Here is a 19,658-nt window from a genome sequence, read left to right on the forward strand (position 1 = left end):
AGGATTGTGTTTCGCCCTGAGACCAGGTTATTAGGGAAAGGGGGTAAAAGGATTGTGTTTCGCCATGATACCGAGTTATTAGGTGAAGGGGGGTAAAAGGATTATGTTTCGCCATGATACCGGGTTATTAGGGAAAGGGGGTAAAAGGATTGTGTTTCGCCCTGAGACCGGGTTATTAGGGTGAGGGGTAAAAGGATTGTGTTTCGCCATGATACCGGGTTATTAGGGTAAGGGGGGTAAAAGGATTGTGTTTCGCCCTGAGACCAGGTTATTAGGGTAAGGGGTAAAAGGATTGTGTTTCGCTATGATACCGGGTTATTAGGGTAAGGGGGGTAAAAGGATTGTGTTTCGCCCTGCGACCAGGTTATTAGGGTGAGGGGTAAAAGGATTGTGTTTCGCCATGATACCAGGTTATTAGGGGAAGGGGGGTAAAAGGATTGTGTTTCGCCATGATACCGGGTTATTAGGGTAAGGGGGGTAAAAGGATTGTGTTTCGCCCTGAGACCGGGTTATTAGGGTGAGGGGTAAAAGGATTGTGTTTCGCCATGATACCAGGTTATTAGGGGAAGGGGGGTAAAAGGATTGTGTTTCGCCCTGAGACCGGGTTATTGGGGAAAGGGGGTAAAAGGATTGTGTTTCGCCCTGAGACCGGGTTATTAGGGTAAGGGGGTAAAAGGATTGTGTTTCGCCCTGAGACCGGGTTATTGGGGAAAGGGGGTAAAAGGATTGTGTTTCGCCCTGATACCGGGTTATTAGGGTGAGGGGTAAAAGGATTGTGTTTCGCCATGATACCAGGTTATTAGGGGAAGGGGGGTAAAAGGATTGTGTTTCGCCCTGAGACCGGGTTATTGGGGAAAGGGGGAAAAAGGATTGTGTTTCGCCCTGAGACCGGGTTATTAGGGTAAGGGGGTAAAAGGATTGTGTTTCGCCCTGAGACCGGGTTATTGGGGAAAGGGGGTAAAAGGATTGTGTTTCGCCCTGAGACCGGGCCGCTCCACACCCTCTATTCACGAGCGCTGTCCCACCACTGATCAACACGGGGACTTTGACCTGCTCCGTTACCGGCCTGGGTCGGTTCATCCCTCCTTAGGAGACCTGGAGAACACAGGACTACCCCCGGCTCCCCATGTCGATGCCGAGCTTGGTGTGGACGCCCGATCGACATAGCAAGGTGTGGAGCAGCTGATCCGTCCTCGTGCGATCCCTCAACCCAAGCCGCCGAGAAGCCGGATTACAGGTGCACGCCACTACACCCGGCGATAGATCAATGGATTAATTTATTTATGAATGAATTGCTCGGTTCTGTTGATGGAAGCGTGAACGGGTTGGTGAATGGACGGACGGAATGTGTCTGTTGTTGGGTACATGTGGAGAAATAATGGGTGAGTGGATGGGTGGATGGTTGCTTTGATGGATGGGGGGTGGGTGGATCCACAGGTATGGATAGATGAGTGGATGGATGGATGGATAAGTGTATGTACGTATGCGTGGATGGATGACTTGGTATGGAAGTTTGTGTTATATATTGCACGAGCAAATATAACCTGTTGCTTCGCTGATAGGAACATTAAGGGTGGGGGGGAGAAATAGGAGGAGGGGAAGGGGGAGGTGGAGATGATGGATCGAGGAGGAAGGGTGTGGGGAGGGGAAGGGGGATGGAGAGAGGAAAGGGGGATGGGGAGAGGACGGAGGAGACGGGGAGAGAGAGGATGGAGGGAAAGGGATAGAGAAACAGAAAGAGAGAAGAGGATGGGGGAGCTATGAGGGGTGAAAATGAGGAGAGCTGAGAAAGGGGGAAGAGCGAAGAAAGTTGGGGAGGGGGGGTGTTTCCCCCTCAACAACCCCCTTCGGCGATGCCTGCCATGGCCCAATGGGGAACTGATACTGGACTCACGTCAGATCTATGTACAGAACATTAAATTCATTCAAAAAGAACCCGGGCAACGCAGGGTGCATTCACCGAGTACATCCACACACACACACACACACACACACACACACACACACACACACACACACACACACGCACACGCACGCACACACACACACACACACACACACACACACACACGCACGCACACGCACACGCACACGCACACGCACACGCACACGCACACGCACACGCACACGCACACGCACACACACACATATATATATATATATATATATATATATATATATATATATATATATATATATATATATATATATATATATATATATATATATATATATATATATATATATATATATATATATATATACCAGCATATTAGTCCATCTGCTATTTGGAGAACCTGGCAATGGTCTATAATCTATCGTATAAGGTTTTTTGGTGAATTTGCTATCCCATGAGGTCCCTGAAGCAATTCAGCTTGGTTGTCCTCGAAACAACTTCGGGCTTTTTAAAAAATATGCAAATTAGAGCAACCATGACCGAATAACTTCAATTTTCTTCTATTTTAACTATTTTCTTCAATATCTTTGCAACAATGCATGATAATGGCACAAAAATGATGTCTCGATCTATGTTTCATGGTCAAGCATTACGATGAAGGCATAAAAAAGTTATTACATGTATTTATTTTTTCTGTATGTAAATTAATTGCCGCCATTACCGAAAAACCAATGTTCTTCAATATCTTTGCAACTATGCATGGTAATGTCACAAACATGGTGTCTGGACTGATGTTTTCATGGTCAATGATTACGATAAAAGAATGTGAAAAGTTATCACATGTATATATATATATATATATATATATATATATATATATATATATATATATATATATATATATATATATATATATATATATATGACATAACTGTGGCGGCTCTCAAAACATACTCAATTCTCTTTCCAGGTGATCGAGATGGCTAACGAAACGTGTCTCCTCCTGATCTGCCGTGAGAAGGGACCCCATCAGACAGTCAGAGTCCAAGGCATCAGGACAATGATTCAGCGGAGTAAAGAGTGGGTGACGATGATGTTCATGTCAAGTTACAGGCCATTTTGGACTCACAGGGAGAGAATTCATCTGTGGAATGTCATAAGATGTGTTACTGTACTTGCACATCTAAACAGAATGTGGCTAAGTATATAGCCAAGAAAAGGAAAGAAGACTTTATAACAACAGAGAGTGAACCAGAGACTAGCAGAGAAAGAAGGTCTCAACTTCCAACGTTTCAATTAAAAAAAACATTGTTTGATCTGTGGTGATGACTGTCTTCCTAAAGACCCCAAACACCCTGACAGGTGAGAGCGTATAATCCAGTGCGATACCAGTGATCGCCCTGGCCTTACACCTTTCAAAGATGTACTTTTAGATTTATGTGAGCATAGAAATAATGATTGGGGTAGACAGGTTGGAATCCACATCAAAGGTGTTCTTACAGATTTACCTGCCGCAGATGCGCAATACCATAAGAAGTGTTATGATGCGTTCATGGTTATTCCTAAGTATACCAATTTGTCATTGAACTCTGATGTAATCGATGATGATGCTCTGAATTCGGTAATTAATGACATGACTGTATGCTAACCAACAACTCTGTACATGGACAGCTATTGAATTACATGATATGTACTGTAGTTTAGGTGGATTGTTATCTCGAAGGCAGATGTTCCAAAATCTCACAAACTATTTAGGTAATGACATTGTCGTTATACGTATGGAGGGTTGTGCCTCAGTTGTAGGGTTTAGGCATCTTGTGGGTAAATCCTTGAAGCTGGTCGAGGTTGATTCAGTTGACGAAGATAGTGTGGATGCTGTGGTGAGGCAGGTTAAAGGTGAGGCACGAGCTGTACAGTACAATAGTGCAAACTATGATCTAGGATAATTCACGTACAACAACACACTCAAACAAACTAGCACCACACTGCTCAAGATAATTTCAGAATTGGTTTCGTGGGGAGGGGGGTGAAGGTGACAAAAAAGTCTCTCAGTCGAACCCAAGCTGTACAAAGTCATATCGCAGACACTAGAACCCAGACAAAGCTGGGGCTGGCAGTGAAGCTTCATCACAGGTGTGGGAGTTCAGAGTTGATCAAGCTCCTACATGATCACGGTTTCATAGTGTCCTATGACGAGATCATACGTTTCCGCAAATCAGCTGCAAAATTTGCGGGTGAAAAGAGGAGTGTGCTCCATCAGGCCATGGGCTTGGAACGGAGGGTGGGACCAATCTTTGGGTGGTTCGACAATTTTGACCTCCGGGTTTCAACTCCCAATGGACGCCGAGAGACCCACGTCATGGCTCATGAGTTCCAGCAGAATCCGGCTGGCATCATAGAGCTGGGTAATGCTCGACCTGGAGTTATGAACCTTGTGATCCCACGCCTGCGCAAGACAGCAGATGCAATTCACCTTACATTCAGGCAAAATATGTACATGTGAAAACTTTTTAAATGTTTTTATCGTAATCATTGACAATGAAAACATAGGTCTAGACACCATGTTTGTGACATTACCATGCAAAGTTGCAAAGATATTGCAGAAAATAGCTTTTGGGGTAATGGCGGCAATTACTTTACATACAGACAAAATAAATACATGTAATAACTTTTTGCATGCCTTTATCGTAATCCTTGACCATGAAAACTGAGGTCTAGATAACATCTTTGTGCCATTATCATTCATAGTTGTAAAGATACTGAAGAACATAGGTTTTTCAGTCATGGCGGCAATTAATTTACATACAGACAAAATAAATACATGTGATAACTTTTTATATGCCTTTATCGTAATCCTTGACCATGAAAACCGAGGTCTAGATCATATTTTTGTGCCATTATCATTCATAGTTACAAAGATACTGAAGAACATAGGTTTTTCAGTAATGGCGGCAATTAATTTACATACAGACAAAATAAATACATGTGATAACTTTTTATATGCCTTTATCGCAATCCTTTACTATGAAAACGTAGGTCGAGACAGCATTTTTGTGACATTATCATTCATAGTTGCAAAGATATTGAAGAAAATAGGTTTTTTGGGAATGGTGGCCCGAATTTGCGTATTAAAAAAATTGCCCAAAGTTGGTCCGAGGACAACCAAGCTGAATTTCTTCAGAGACCCAGTGGGATAGCAAATCCACTTTAAAACTTTGTACTATAGACGACTGCAAGGTCCGCTATTGAACTCATAAGGATGGCAAATGGACAACACTGTATACCCGTGCTCCGCACGGAGTTGAATGGGTGGCAAAAGGTGGATGAGGCATAAATAACAGTTGTTGTTATGGGAAACTGGGGAGGGTGTCATTGGGGATGTGATGCACAATGGTTACCTGTCCTTAGTTTTGTTAAGGACCTCCCTGTAGATGACATTTTGAGTGAGTGTCTTGTTGCTGAATAGTCCTCGTGAGGAATTATTGTCCACTTTGATAGATATATTGGAGTAACCTCTTGCACATGAAAATGCAACAGAAAGTTGGCCATGGGAGAACACAGGGGCTGGGAGGTATATCCAGAGTTTATCAAATGTTTGGCCCTGGGATTTGTTTATGGTCATCGAGTATGCGAGTCTGACTGGAAATTGCATCCTCTGCAGTGTGACTGGAAGGTTTGCGTCTGATGGGGCAAATTTAACATGAGATAGGCCTAGCCCGAGACTGAACAGGAGCAGTGGAGGGTGACCGAGAATCAGAATGCAAATTCCAATGAAATGCACTTTTTGGCGCAGATCCGACGATCGAATACCGCTGGATGCTTTAATTTGAAGATCACACACTCAAGACACAACACAGGTAATGATGGCGGTTGAGAAACGTCAAATTATGCGGAGACGTTAACAGAAATAATATATATATATTTAAATAAATCTTTACCTTAAATACAATGTTTTTGTTACATGTTTTTGTCTCAAATTCACCTTCTGAGGTCGTCAGCATGTCCAGAAGAGGGTTTTACATTGCAGACGCTGTTTTCGAGGAGTGGCATTACACGCCTCTCAGTCGTGATGGTCTGTCGACCGTCACGTATAATGACGTCTGCGAATGACCGATGATGTCATGACGGAATTACGCCTCTCAGCGGTGACGTCACACGTCGCCATGCAAACAAACGTAAAAATTAGAAAATCGCACAAAATTCCCAAACGTGTCCATCTGGCGCGATCTCACAGAACCCATGTTGTTCATAAGACCACAGAGCACCCGCATGCCGAAAGTGGCGACAATTCGTCCGGCAGTTTTGGAGGACATACGTCAAATTACAAGCAGACATTAACAGACATAAGAGATATATATCTATATATATATATATATATATATATATATATATATATATATATATATATGTATATATATATACTTTTTCTCCTTTAGTTTACATCCGATGGCTGTTGGTTGCATCATTGCTGGGACCTGGGAGTACAGGATTCGATAATATTACATGGTCAAGTTTTATATTAATATATTATATCGTCACCCTCATAACAAAAGTGCCCAAGTCATTTTATTCCAGTTTTTGAGATTTTCTGCCAAAGTCATCTTTAGCCATGAGGTAATCAGAAGAACGAGAAACAAGATTTGTGTTTCATTGAGCTTCTGACAACTCTGTGCACAAGAAGTAGTGAATAAATATTCGTTGATGAAGAATTGCTGCAGTATTTTGAGTTTTTCTCAAAACTGGAAAAAATGACTGAGCACTTTTGTTATGAGGGTGACGAGACGATATGAGAAACCGGATAAAGGAGCCCAAGTGTTGCCCCGGTGTAAAGACTTCAAGCTACCCCCCTTTCAAGTTACCTCCCGGTAATCTGAAATCGATTTCAAGTTACCCCCGGGGGTAGCCTGAACCCGATTTCATATTACCCCCGCACTTTGACATTACCCCCTCCCTGATTCAGCTGAAATGATAAATTCTTATGCCCACAACTCATGATACGTTTATTGAATAGAACACGTAAAACATACAAGATTGAAAGCTCGTGTCAAAGTCTGGAAACATAAAAAATGTGACAAAAATGTAAATTGTATTGGTGGTTGTGGTTGTATGGCAGCTGAGCTGCCGGGGTCGCTCTCAGTTCTGGAAGCGCAACTGTGTCGCTGATGCAGTGCTTCCAGTACACACACTGGAACTGGTACTCATTTCATCGACCTCGCAAGGATGACAGGCTGAGTCAACCCCCTGGTGTATTTATTCAGCGGCCGACGGACTTGAACTCAAGACCCAAGCATCCCAAGCCGCCACCCGAACCACTGAACCAACACCATGTGGTTGACTCAGACTGTCATCCTTCCGAGGTCGGTGAAATGAGTACCAGTTCCAGTGTGTGTTCTGGGAGAGGGGCACTGCATCAGCGACGCAGTTGCGCTTCAAGAAATGATAGCTACCCCGGCAGCGAAGCTGCCATACGACCACCACCACCACAACTAATTGTGAATTAAAAGTAAGCTATTTTCATTACCTTTCTTATACATTGATTTTATTGCGTTGTTCCCATAATTGTAAATATAGTCTGAGTTGGTTAAAAGATAAACCAGTATGTCTATTTGTATCAACTATATCGAAGAAGGATTTCATAAAAATATGGCAAATACTATAACTGTATGAGAAATACTGATTTCATTTAATAACAATATTAAAATAAAATCATTCATAATAAAATCAAAAGTCATTGCGAACTCGTTGAAGGTTGTCACGTGGTGAATGATTTTTCCCTCGATAAAATTACTATTTTTTTTTTATAAATAAACATCCATAAATAAATGTTTTGAGGGGGTAATCTGAAATTGCAGCGGGAAGGATGAAATCGATTTCAGATGACCGGGAGGATCTGGGAGCTTGAAATCTTTCACCGGGGCCCATTCTGGCCCTTTCTGGCCCTTTCTGGCCCATTCTGGCCCATTCTGGCCCTTTCTGGCCCTTCCTGGCCCATTCTGGCCCTTTCTGGCCCTTTCTGGCCCATTCTGGCCCTTTCTGGCCCTTTCTGGCCCATTCTGGCCCTTTCTGGCCCATTCTGGCCCTTTCTGACCCATTCTGACCCTGTTGCTCCCGTTCAATGCCTCACAATATGAAGTACAAAAAGTATTTGTTTCCACATGATCGTGAAAATGACGTCAGACAGTTTTTATTTCATTTTTGAAGCACCTTACCAACAGAAGCAAGATTTAAATGAAACAAGTTCATTTAATAATTTCAGGAAAGGTGGTAAATGGCGACATCGTGTTGGGTGTTGGGGTAAAAGGATTGTGTTTCGCCATAATACCAGGTTATTAGGGTAAGGGGTAAAAGGATTGTGTTTCGCCCTGAGACCGAGTTATTAGGGTAAAAGGATTGTGTTTCGCCATAATACCGGGTTATTAGGGTAAGGGGTAAAAGGATTGTGTTTCGCCCTGAGACCGGGCTGCTCCACACCCTCTATTCACGAGCGCTGTCCCACCACTGATCAACACGGGGACTTTGACCTGCTCCGTTACCGGCCTGGGTCGGTTCATCCCTCCTTAGGAGACCTGGAGAGCACAGGACTACCCCCGGCTCCCCATGTCGATGCCGAGCTTGGTGTGGACGCCCGATCGACATAGCAAGGTGTGGAGCAGCTGATCCGTCCTCGTGTGATCCCTCAACCCAAGCCTCCGAGAAGCCGGATTACAGGTGCACGCCACTACACCCGGCGATAGATGAATGGATTAATTTATTTATGAATGAATTGCTCGGTTCAGTGGTTGGAAGCGTGAACGGGTTGGTGAATGGACGGACGGCTGTGTCAGTTGTTGGGTACATGTGGAGAAATAATGGGTGAGTGGATGGGTGGATGGTTGCCTTGATGGATGGGGGTTGGGTGGATCCACAGGTATGGACAGATGAGTGGATGGATGGATGAGTGGATGAATGGATGCCTGGATTGATGACTTGGTGTGGAAGTTTGTGTTGGATATTGCACGAGCAAATATAACCTGTTGCTTCGCTGACAGGAACATTAAGGGTGGGCGGTGGGGGAGAAATAGGGGGAGGGGAAGGGGGAGGTGGAGATGAGGGATAGAGGAGAAAGGGTGTGGGGAGGGGAAGGGGGATGGAGAGAGGAAAGGGGGATGGGGAGAGGACGGAGGAGACGGGGAGAGAGAGGATGGAGGGAGAGAGTGGAGGGAAGGAGAGAGAGGACAGGGGAGAGAGAGAGAGAGAGGAGGGAGGGAAAGGGATAGAGAAACAGTAAGAGAGAAGAGGATAGGGGAGCGATGAAGGGTGAAAATGAGGAGAGCTGAGAAAGGGGGAAGAGCGAAGAAAGTTGGGGAGGGGGGGATGTTTCCCCCTCAACAACCCCCTTCGGCGATGTCTGCCGTGGCCCAATGGGGAACTGGGACTGGGCTCACGTCAGATCGATGGACAGAACATTAAATTCATTCAAAAACAACCCGGGCAATGCAGGGTGCATTCACCGAGTACATATATATATATATATATATATATATATATATATATATATATATATATATATATATATGTATATATATATATTAGCATATTCATCCATTTGCCATTTGGAGAACCTGGCAATATAGTATAAGGTTTTTTGGTGGATTTGCTATCCCATGGGGACCCTGAAGCAATTCAGCTTGGTTGTCCTCGAAACAACTTTGGGCATTTTTTTAATATGCAAATTAGGGCCACCATTACCGAAAAACCTATTTTCTTCAATATCTTTGCAACTATGCATGATAATGTCACAAAAATGATGTCTCAACCTATGTTTCATGGTCAAGCATTACGATGAAGGCATAAAAAAAAGTTATCACATGTATTTATTTTGTCTTATGTAAATTAATTGCCGCCATTACCGAAAAAAACTATTTTCTTCAGTATCTTTGCAACTATGAATGATAATTTATGACACAAAAATGTTGTCTCGACCTATATTTTCAGAGTCAAGGATTACGATAAAGGCATGCAAAAAGTTATTACATGTATTTATTTTGTCTGTATGTAAATTAATTGCCACCATTACTGAAAAACCAATGTTCTTCAATATCTTTGCAACTATGCATGGTAATGTCACAAACATGGTGTCTGGACTTATGTTTTCATGGGCAATGATTACGATAAAGCCATGTAAAAAGTTATCACGTGTATATATATATATATATATATGTGACGTAACTGTGGCGGCTCTCAAAACATAGTCAATTCTCTTTCCAGGTGATCGAGATGGCTAGCGAAACGTGTCTCCTCCTGATCTGCCGTGAGAAGGGACCCCATCAGACAGTCAGAGTCCAAGGCATCAGGACAATGATTCAGCGGAGTAAAGAGAGGGGTGACGATGATGTTCATGTCAAGTTACAGGCCATTTTGGACTCACAGGGAGAGAATTCATCTGTGGAATGTCATAAGACGTGTTACTGTACTTACACATCTAAACAGAATGTGGCTAAGTATATAGCCAAGAAAAGGAAAGAAGACTTTTCAACAACAGAGCGTGAACTATTGACTAGCAGAGTAAGAAGGTCTCAACTTCCAACGTTTCAATTAAAAAAACATTGTTTGATCTGTGGTGATGACTGTCTTCCTGAAGACCCCAAACACACTGACAGGTGGGAGTGTATAATCCAGTGCAATACCAGTGATCGCCCTGGTCTTACACCTTTCAAAGATGTACTTTTAGATTTATGTGAGCATAGAAATAATGATTGGGGTAGACAGGTTGGAATCCGCATCAAAGGTGTTCTTTCAGATTTACCTGCCGCAGACGCGCAATACCATAAGAAGTGTTATGATGCGTTCATGGTTATTCCTCAGTATACCAATTTGTCATTGAACTCTGATGTAATCAATGATGATGCTCTGAATTCGGTAATTAATGACATGACTGGATGCAAAATCAACAACTCTGTACATGGACAGCTATTGAATTACATGATATGTACTGTCGTTTAGGTGGATTGTTATCTCGAAGGCAGATGTTCCAAAATCTCACAAACTATTTAGGTAATGACATTGTCGTTATACGTATGGAGGGTTGTGCCTGAGTTGTAGGATTTAGGCATCTTGTGGGTAAATCCTTGAAGCTGGTCGAGGTCGATTCAGTTGACGAAGATAGTGTGGATGCTGTGGTGAGGCAGGTTAAAGGTGAGGCACGAGCTGTACAGTACAATAGTGCAAACTATGATCTAGGATAATTCACGTACAACAACACACTCAAACAAACTAGCACCACACTGCTCAAGATAATTTCAGAATTGGTTTTGGGGGAGGGGGGTGAAGGTGACAAAAAGTCCCTCAGTCTAACCCAAGCTGTACAAAGTCACATCGCAGGCACTAGAACCCAGACAAAGCTGGGGCTGGCAGTGATGCTTCATCACAGGTATGGGAGTTCAGATTTGATCAAGCTCCAACATGATCACGGATTCATAGTGTCCTATGACGAGATCATACGTTTCCGCAAATCAACTGCAAAATTTGCGGGTGAAAAGAGCAGTGTGCTTCATCAGGCCATGGGCTTGGAATGGAGGGTGGGGCCAATCTTTGGGTGGTTCGACAATTTTGACCTCCCGGTTTCAACTCCCAATGGACGCCGAGAGACCCACGTCATGGCTCATGAGTTCCAGCAGAATCCGGCTGGCATCATAGAGCTGGGTAATGCTTCCTCCTGGAGTTATGAACCTTGTGATCCCACGCCTGCGCAAGACAGCAGCTGCAATTCACCTTACATTCAAGCAAAATATGTACATGTGAAAACTTTTTAAATGTTTTTATCGTAATCATTGACAATGAAAACATAGGTCTAGACACATGTTTGTGACATTACCATGCATAGTTGCAAAGATATTGCAGAAAATAGCTTTTGGGGTAATGGCAGCAATTACTTTACATACAGACAAAATAAATACATGTAATAACTTTTTGCATGCCTTTATCGTAATCCTTGACCATGAAAACTGAGGTCTAGATCATATTTTTGTGCCATTATCATTCATAGTTACAAAGATACTGAAGAACATAGGTTTTTCAGTAATGGCGGCAATTAATTTACATACAGACAAAATAAATACATGTGATAACTTTTTATATGCCTTTATCGCAATCCTTTACTATGAAAACGTCGGTCGAGACAGCATTTTTGTGACATTATCATTCATAGTTGCAAAGATATTAAAGAAAATAGGTTTTTTGGGAATGGTGGCCCGAATTTGCGTATTAAAAAAATTTCTGAAAGTTGGTCTGAGGACAACCAAGCTGAATTTCTTCAGAGACCCAGTGGGAGAGCAAATCCACTTTAAAACTTTGTACTATAGACGACTGCAAGGTCCGCTATTGAACTCATAAGGATGGCAAATGGACAACACTGTATACCCGTGCTCCGCACGGAGTTGAATGGGTGGCAAAAGGTGGATGAGGCATAAATAGCAGTTGATGTTATGGGAAGCTGGGGAGGGTGTCATTGGGGATGTGATGCACTATGGTTACCTGTCCTTAGTTTTGTAAAGGACCTCCCTGTCGATGACATTTTGAGTGAGTGTCTTGTTGCTGAATAGTCCTCGTGAGGAATTATTGTCCACTTTGATAGATATATTGGAGTAACCTCTTGCACATGAAAATGCAACAGAAAGTTGGCCATGGGAGAACACAGGGGCTGGGAGGTATATCCAGAGTTTATCAAATGTTTGGCCCTGGGATTTGTTTATGGTCATCGAGTATGCGAGTCTGACTGGAAATTGCATCCTCTGCAGTGTGACTGGAAGGTTTGCGTCTGATGGGGCAAATTTAACATGAGATAGGCCTAGCCCGAGACTGAACAGGAGCAGTGGAGGGTGACCGAGAATCAGAATGCAAATTCCAATGAAATGCACTTTTTGGCGCAGATCCGACGATCGAATACCGCTGGATGCTTTAATTTGAAGATCACACACTCAAGACACAACACAGGTAATGATGGCGGTTGAGAAACGTCAAATTACGCGCAGACGTTAACAGAAATAATATATTTTTTCAATAAACCTTGACCTTTAATACAATGTTTTTGTTACATTTTTTTGTCTCAAATTCACCTTCTGAGGTCGTCAGCATGTCCAGAAGAGGGTTTTACATTGCAGACGCTGTTTTCGAAGAGTGGCATTACACGCCTCTCAGTCGTGACGGTCTGTCGACGACAGACGTAATGATGTCGGCAAATAACCGATGATGTCATGACGGAATTACGCCTCTCAGCGGTGACGTCACACGTCGCCATGCAAACAAACGTAAAAATTAGAAAATCGCACAAAATTCCCAAACGTGTCCGTCTGGCGCGATCTCACATAGCCCATGTTGTTCATTAGACCACAGAGCACCCGCATGCCGAAAGTGGCGACAATCCATCCGGCAGTTTTGGAGAAGATACTTCAAATTACACGCAGACCTTAACAGAAATAATATTTTTTTTTTTGGATATACTTTTTCTCCTTTAGTTTACATCCTATGGCTGTTGGTTGCATCATTGCTGGGGCCTGGGAGTACAGGATTCGATAATTATATTACATGGTAAAGTTTTATATTAATATATTATATCGTCACCCTCATAACAAAAGTGCCCAAGTCATTTTTTTCCAGTTTTTGAGATTTTCTGCCGAAGTCATCTATAGCCATGATGTAATCAGAAGAACGAGAAACAAGATTTGTGTTTCATTTCGCTTCCGCCAACTCTGTGCACAAGAAGTCGTGAATAAATATTCGTTGATGAAGAATTGCTGCACTTTTTTGAGTTTTTCTCAAAACTGGAAAAAATGACTGAGGGACTTTTGTTATGAGGGTGACGAGACGATATGAGAAACCGGATAAAGGAGCCCAAGTGTTGCCCCGGTGTAAAGACTTCAAGCTACCCCCCTTTCAAGTTACCTCCCGATAATCTGAAATCGATTTCAAGTTACCCCCGGGGGTAGCCTGAACCCGATTTCATATTACCCCCGCACTTTGACATTACCCCCTCCCTGATTCAGCTGAAATGATAAATTCTTATGCCCACAACTCATGATACGTTTATTGAATAGAACACGTAAAACATACAAGATTGAAAGCTCGTGTCAAAGTCTGGAAACATAAAAAATGTGACAAAAATGTAAATTGTATTGGTGGTTGTGGTTGTATGGCAGCTGAGCTGCCGGGGTCGCTCTCAGTTCTGGAAGCGCAACTGTGTCGCTGATGCAGTGCCCCTCTACCAGTACACACACTGGAACTGGTACTCATTTCATCGTCCTCGGAAGGATGTCAGGCTGAGTCAACCCCCCTGGTGTATTAATTCAGTGGCCGACGGGGCTTGAACTCAGGACCCAAGCATCCCAAGCCGCCACCCGAACCACTGAACCAACACCATGTGGTTGACTCAGACTGTCATCCTTCCGAGGTCGGTGAAATGAGTACCAGTTCCAGTGTGTGTTCTGGGAGAGGGGCACTGCATCAGCGACGCAGTTGTGCTTCAAGAAATGATAGCTACCCCGGCAGCGAAGCTGCCATACGACCACCACCACCACAACTAATTGTGAATTAAAAGTAAGCTGTTTTCATTACCTTTCTTATACATTGATTTTATTGCGTTGTTCCGATAATTGTAAATATAGTCTGAGTTGGTTAAAAGATAAACCAGTATGTCTATTTGTATCAACTATATCGAAGAAGGATTTCATAAAAATAGGGCAAAAACTATAACTGTATGAGAAATACTGATTTCATTTAATAACAATATTAAAATAAAATCATTCATAATAAAATCAAGTCATTGCGAACTCTTTGAAGGTTGTCACGTGGTGAATGATTTTTCCCTCGATAAAATTACTATTTTTTTTATAAATAAACATCCATAAATAAATGTTTTGAGGGGGGTAATCTGAAATTGCAGCGGGAAGGATGAAATCGATTTCAGATGACCGGGAGGATCTGGTAGCTTGAAGTCTTTCACCGGGGCCCTTTCTGGCCCTTTCTGGCCCTTTCTGGCCCATTCTGGCCCTTTCTGGCCCTTTCTGGCCCATTCTGGCCCTTTCTGGCCCATTCTGACCAATTCTGACCCATCCTGGCCCTGTTGCTCCCGTTCAATGCCTCACAAGATATGAAGACCAAAAATATTTGTTTCCACATGATCGTGAAAATGACGTCAGACAGTTTTTATTTCATTTTTGAAGCACTTTACCAACACAACCAAGATTAAAATGAAACAAGTTCATTTAATAATTTCAGGAAAGGTGGTAAATGGCGACATCGTGTTGGGTGTTGGGGTAAAAGGATTGTGTTTCGCCCTGATACCGGGTTATTAGGGTAAGGGGTAAAAGGATTGTGTTTCGCCCTGATACCGGGTTATTAGGGTAAGGGGTAAAAGGATTGTGTTTCGCCCTGATACCGGGTTATTAGGGTGAGGGGTAAAGGGATTGTGTTTCGCCATAATACGGGTTATTAGGGTGAGGGGTAAAGAGATTGTGTTTCCTCATGATACCGGGTTATTAGGGTAAGGGGGGTAAAAGGATTGTGTTTCGCCATAATACCGGGTTATTAGGGTAAGGGGTAAAAGGATTGTGTTTCGCCCTGAGACCGGGCCGCTCCACACCCTCTATTCACGAGCGCTGTCCCACCACTGATCAACACGGGGACTTTGACCTGCTCCGTTACCGGCCTGGGTCGGTTCATCCCTCCTTAGGAGACCTGGAGAGCACAGGACTACCCCCGGCTCCCCATGTCGATGCCGAGCTTGGTGTGGACGCCCGATCGACATAGCAAGGTGTGGAGCAGCTGATCCGTCCTCGTGCGATCCCTCAACCCAAGCCTCCGAGAAGCCGGATAACAGGTGCACGCCACTACACCCGGCGATCGATGAATGGATTAACATATTTATGAATGAATTGCTCGGTTCAGTGGTTGGAAGCGTGAACGGGTTGGTGAATGGACGGACGGCTGTGTCAGTTGTTGGGTACATGTGGAGAAATAATGGGTGAGTGGATGGGGGATGGTTGCCTTGATGGATAGGGGGTGGGTGGATCCACAGGTATGGATAGATGAGTGGATGGATGGATGAGTGGATGAATGGATGCGTGGATTGATGATTTGGTGTGGAAGTTTGTGTTGGATATTGCACCAGCAAATATAACCTGTTGCTTCGCTGACAGGAACATTAGGGGTGGGCGGGGGGGGGGAGAGAAATAGGGGGAGGGGAAGGGGAGGTGGAGATGAGGGAACGAGGAGAAAGGGTGTGGGGAGGGGAAGGGGTATGGAGAGAGGAACGGGAGATGGGGAGAGCACGGAGGAGACGGGGAGAGAGAGGATGGACGGAGAGAGGGGAGTGAAGGAGAGAGAGGACGGGGGAGAGAGAGAGAGGAGGGAGGGAAAGGGATAGAGAAACAGTAAGAGAGAAGAGGATAGGGGAGCGATGAGGGGTGAAAATGAGGAGAGCTGAGAAAGGGGGAAGAGCGAAGAAAGTTGGGGAGGGGGGGTGTTTCCCCCTCAACAACCCCCTTCGGCGATGCCTGCCGTGGCCCAATGGGGAACTGGGACTGGGCTCACGTCAGATCGATGGACAGAACATTAAATTCATTCAAAAACAACCCGGGCAACGCAGGGTGCATTCACCGAGTACATATATATATATATATATATATATATATATATATATATATATATATATATATATATATATATATATATATATATATATTAGCATATTCGTCCATTTGCCATTTGGAGAACCTGGCAATATAGTATAAGGTTTTTTGGTGGATTTGCTATCCCATGGGGACCCTGAAGCAATTCAGCTTGGTTGTCCTCGAAACAACTTTGGGCATTTTTTTTTAATATGCAAATTAGGGCCACCATTACCGAAAAACCTATTTTCTTCAATATCTTTGCAACTATGCATGGTAATGTCACAAACATGGTGTCGGGACTTATGTTTTCATGGGCAATGATTACGACACAGCCATGTAAAAAGTTATCACATGTATATATATATGACGTAACTGTGGCGGCTCTCAAAACATCGTCAGTTCTCTTTCCAGGTGATCGAGATGGCTAGCGAAACGTGTCTCCTCCTGATCTGCCGTGAGAAGGGACCCCATCAGACAGTCAGAGTCCAAGGCATCAGGACAATGATTCAGCAGAGTAAAGAGGGGTGACGATGATGTTCATGTCAAGTTACAGGCCATTTTGGACTCACAGGGAGAGAATTCATCTGTGGAATGTCATAAGATGTGTTACTGTACTTAAACGTCTAAACAGAATGTGGCTAAGTATATAGCCAAGAAAAGGAAAGAAGACTTTTCAACAACAGAGTGTGAACTATTAACTAGCAGAGTAAGAAGGTCTCAACTTCCAACGTTTCAATTAAAAAAAACATTGTTTGATCTGTGGTGATGACTGTCTTCCTGAAGACCCCAAACACACTGACAGGTGAGAGCGTATAATCCAGTGCAATACCAGTGATCGCCCTGGTCTTACACCTTTCAAAGATGTACTTTTAGATTTATGTGAGCATAGAAATAATGATTGGGGTAGACAGGTTGGAATCCGCATCAAAGGTGTTCTTTCAGATTTACCTGCCGCAGACGCGCAATACCATAAGAAGTGTTATGATGCGTTCATGGTTATTCCTCAGTATACCAATTTGTCATTGAACTCTGATGTAATCAATGATGATGCTCTGAATTCGGTAATTAATGACATGACTGGATGCAAAATCAACAACTCTGTACATGGACAGCTATTGAATTACATGATATGTACTGTCGTTTAGGTGGATTGTTATCTCGAAGGCAGATGTTCCAAAATCTCACAAACTATTTAGGTAATGACATTGTCGTTATACGTATGGAGGGTTGTGCCTCAGTTGTAGGGTTTAGGCATCTTGTGGGTAAATCCTTGATGCTGGTCGAGGTTGATTCAGTTGACGAAGATAGTGTGGATGCTGTGGTGAGGCAGGTTAAAGGTGAGGCACGAGCTGTACAGTACAATAGTGCAAACTATGATCTCGGAGAATTCACGTACAACAACACACTCAAACAAACTAGCACCACACTGCTCAAGATAATTTCAGAATTGGTTTTGGGGGGGGGGGGTGGTTGAAGGTGACAAAAAGTCCCTCAGTCTAACCCAAGCTGTACAAAGTCACATCACAGGCACTAGAACCCAGACAAAGCTGGGGCTGGCAGTGAAGCTTCATCACAGGTGTGGGAGTTCAGATTTGATCAAGCTCCAACATGATCACGGTTTCATAGTGTCCTATGACGAGATCATTCGTTTGCGCAAATCAGCTGCAAAATTTGCGGGTGAAAAGAGCAGTGTGCTCCATCAGGCCATGGGCTTGGAACGGAGGGTGGGACCAATCTTTGGGTGGTTCGACAATTTTGACCTCCCGGTTTCAACTCCCAATGGACGCCGAGAGACCCACGTCATGGCTCATGAGTTCCAGCAGAATCCGGCTGGCATCATAGAGCTGGGTAATGCTTCCTCCTGGAGTTATGAACCTTGTGATCCCACACCTGTGCAAGACAGCAGCTGCAATTCACCTTACATTCAGGCAAAATATGTACATGTGAAAACTTTTTAAATGTTTTTATCGTAATCATTGACCATGAAAACATAGGTCTAGACACCATGTTTGTGACATAACCATGCATGGATGCAAAGATATTGCAGAAAATAGGTTTTGGGGTCATGGCGGCAATTACTTTACATACCGACAAAATAAATACATGTAATAACTTTTTGCATGCCTTTATCGTAATCCTTGACCATGAAAACTGAGGTCTAGATAATATTTTTGTGCCATTATCATTCATAGTTGCAAAGATACTGAAGAACATAGGTTTTTCAGTCATGGCGGCAATTAATTTACATACAGACAAAATAAATACATGTGATAACTTTTTATATGCCTTTATCGCAATCCTTTACCATGAAAACGTCGGTCGAGACAGCATTTTTGTGACATTATCATTCATAGTTGCAAAGATATTGATGAAAATAGGTTTTTTGGTAATGGTGGCCCTAATTTGCATATTAAAAAAATTGCCCAAAGTTGGTCCGAGGACAACCAAGCTGAATTTCTTCAGAGACCCAGTGGGAGAGCAAATCCACTTTAAAACTTTGTACTATAGACGACTGCAAGGTCCACTATTGAACTCATAAGGATGGCAAATGGACAGCACTGTATACCCGTGCTCCGCACGGAGTTGAATGGGTGGCAAAAGGTGGATGAGGCATAAATAACAGTTGATGTTATGTGAAGCTGGGGAGGGTGTCATTGGGGATGTGATGCCCTATGGTTACCTGTCCTTAGTTTTGTAAAGGACCTCCCTGTAGATGACATTTTGAGTGAGTGTCTTGTTGCTGAATAGTCCTCGTGAGGAATTATTGTCCACTTTGATAGATATATTGGAGTAACCCCTTGCATGTGAAAATGCAACATATAGTTGGCCATGGGAGAACACAGGGGCTGGGAGGTATATTCCGAGTTTGTCAAATGTTTGGCCCTGGGATTTGTTTCTGGTCATCGAGTTTGGGAGTCTGACTGTAAATTGCATCCTCTGCAGTGTGACTGGAAGGTTTGCGTCTGATGGGGCAAATTTAACATGAGATAGGCCTAGCCCGAGACTGAACAGGAGCAGTGGAGGGTGACCGAGAATCAGAATGCAAATTTCAATGAAATGCACTTTTTGGCGCAGATCCGACGATCGAACACCGCTGGATGCTTTAATTTGAAGAT

The 19,658-nt window shown here is 43.4% G+C and overlaps 3 non-coding genes across 3 annotated transcripts; all 3 read right to left on the reverse strand.

Moving 5' to 3' along the window:
- Nucleotides 1-960: 960 nt before the first annotated feature.
- Nucleotides 961-1,258, reverse strand: LOC147012920 (signal recognition particle RNA). The gene has a single exon (XR_015051464.1).
- A 7,070-nt stretch (nt 1,259-8,328) lies between these two features.
- On the reverse strand, nt 8,329-8,626 carry LOC147012921 (signal recognition particle RNA). Its single transcript, XR_015051460.1, has one exon.
- Nucleotides 8,627-15,472: 6,846 nt separating this feature from the next.
- On the reverse strand, nt 15,473-15,770 carry LOC147012922 (signal recognition particle RNA). The gene has a single exon (XR_015051461.1).
- Between the last annotated feature and the right edge of the window lie 3,888 nt (nt 15,771-19,658).

This window comes from Eptatretus burgeri, chromosome 14 (assembly GCF_056783735.1).
Source record: "Eptatretus burgeri isolate ZD-2024b chromosome 14, Ebu_testis_v1, whole genome shotgun sequence".
In the NCBI taxonomy this organism is placed as follows: Eukaryota; Metazoa; Chordata; class Myxini; order Myxiniformes; family Myxinidae; genus Eptatretus; species Eptatretus burgeri.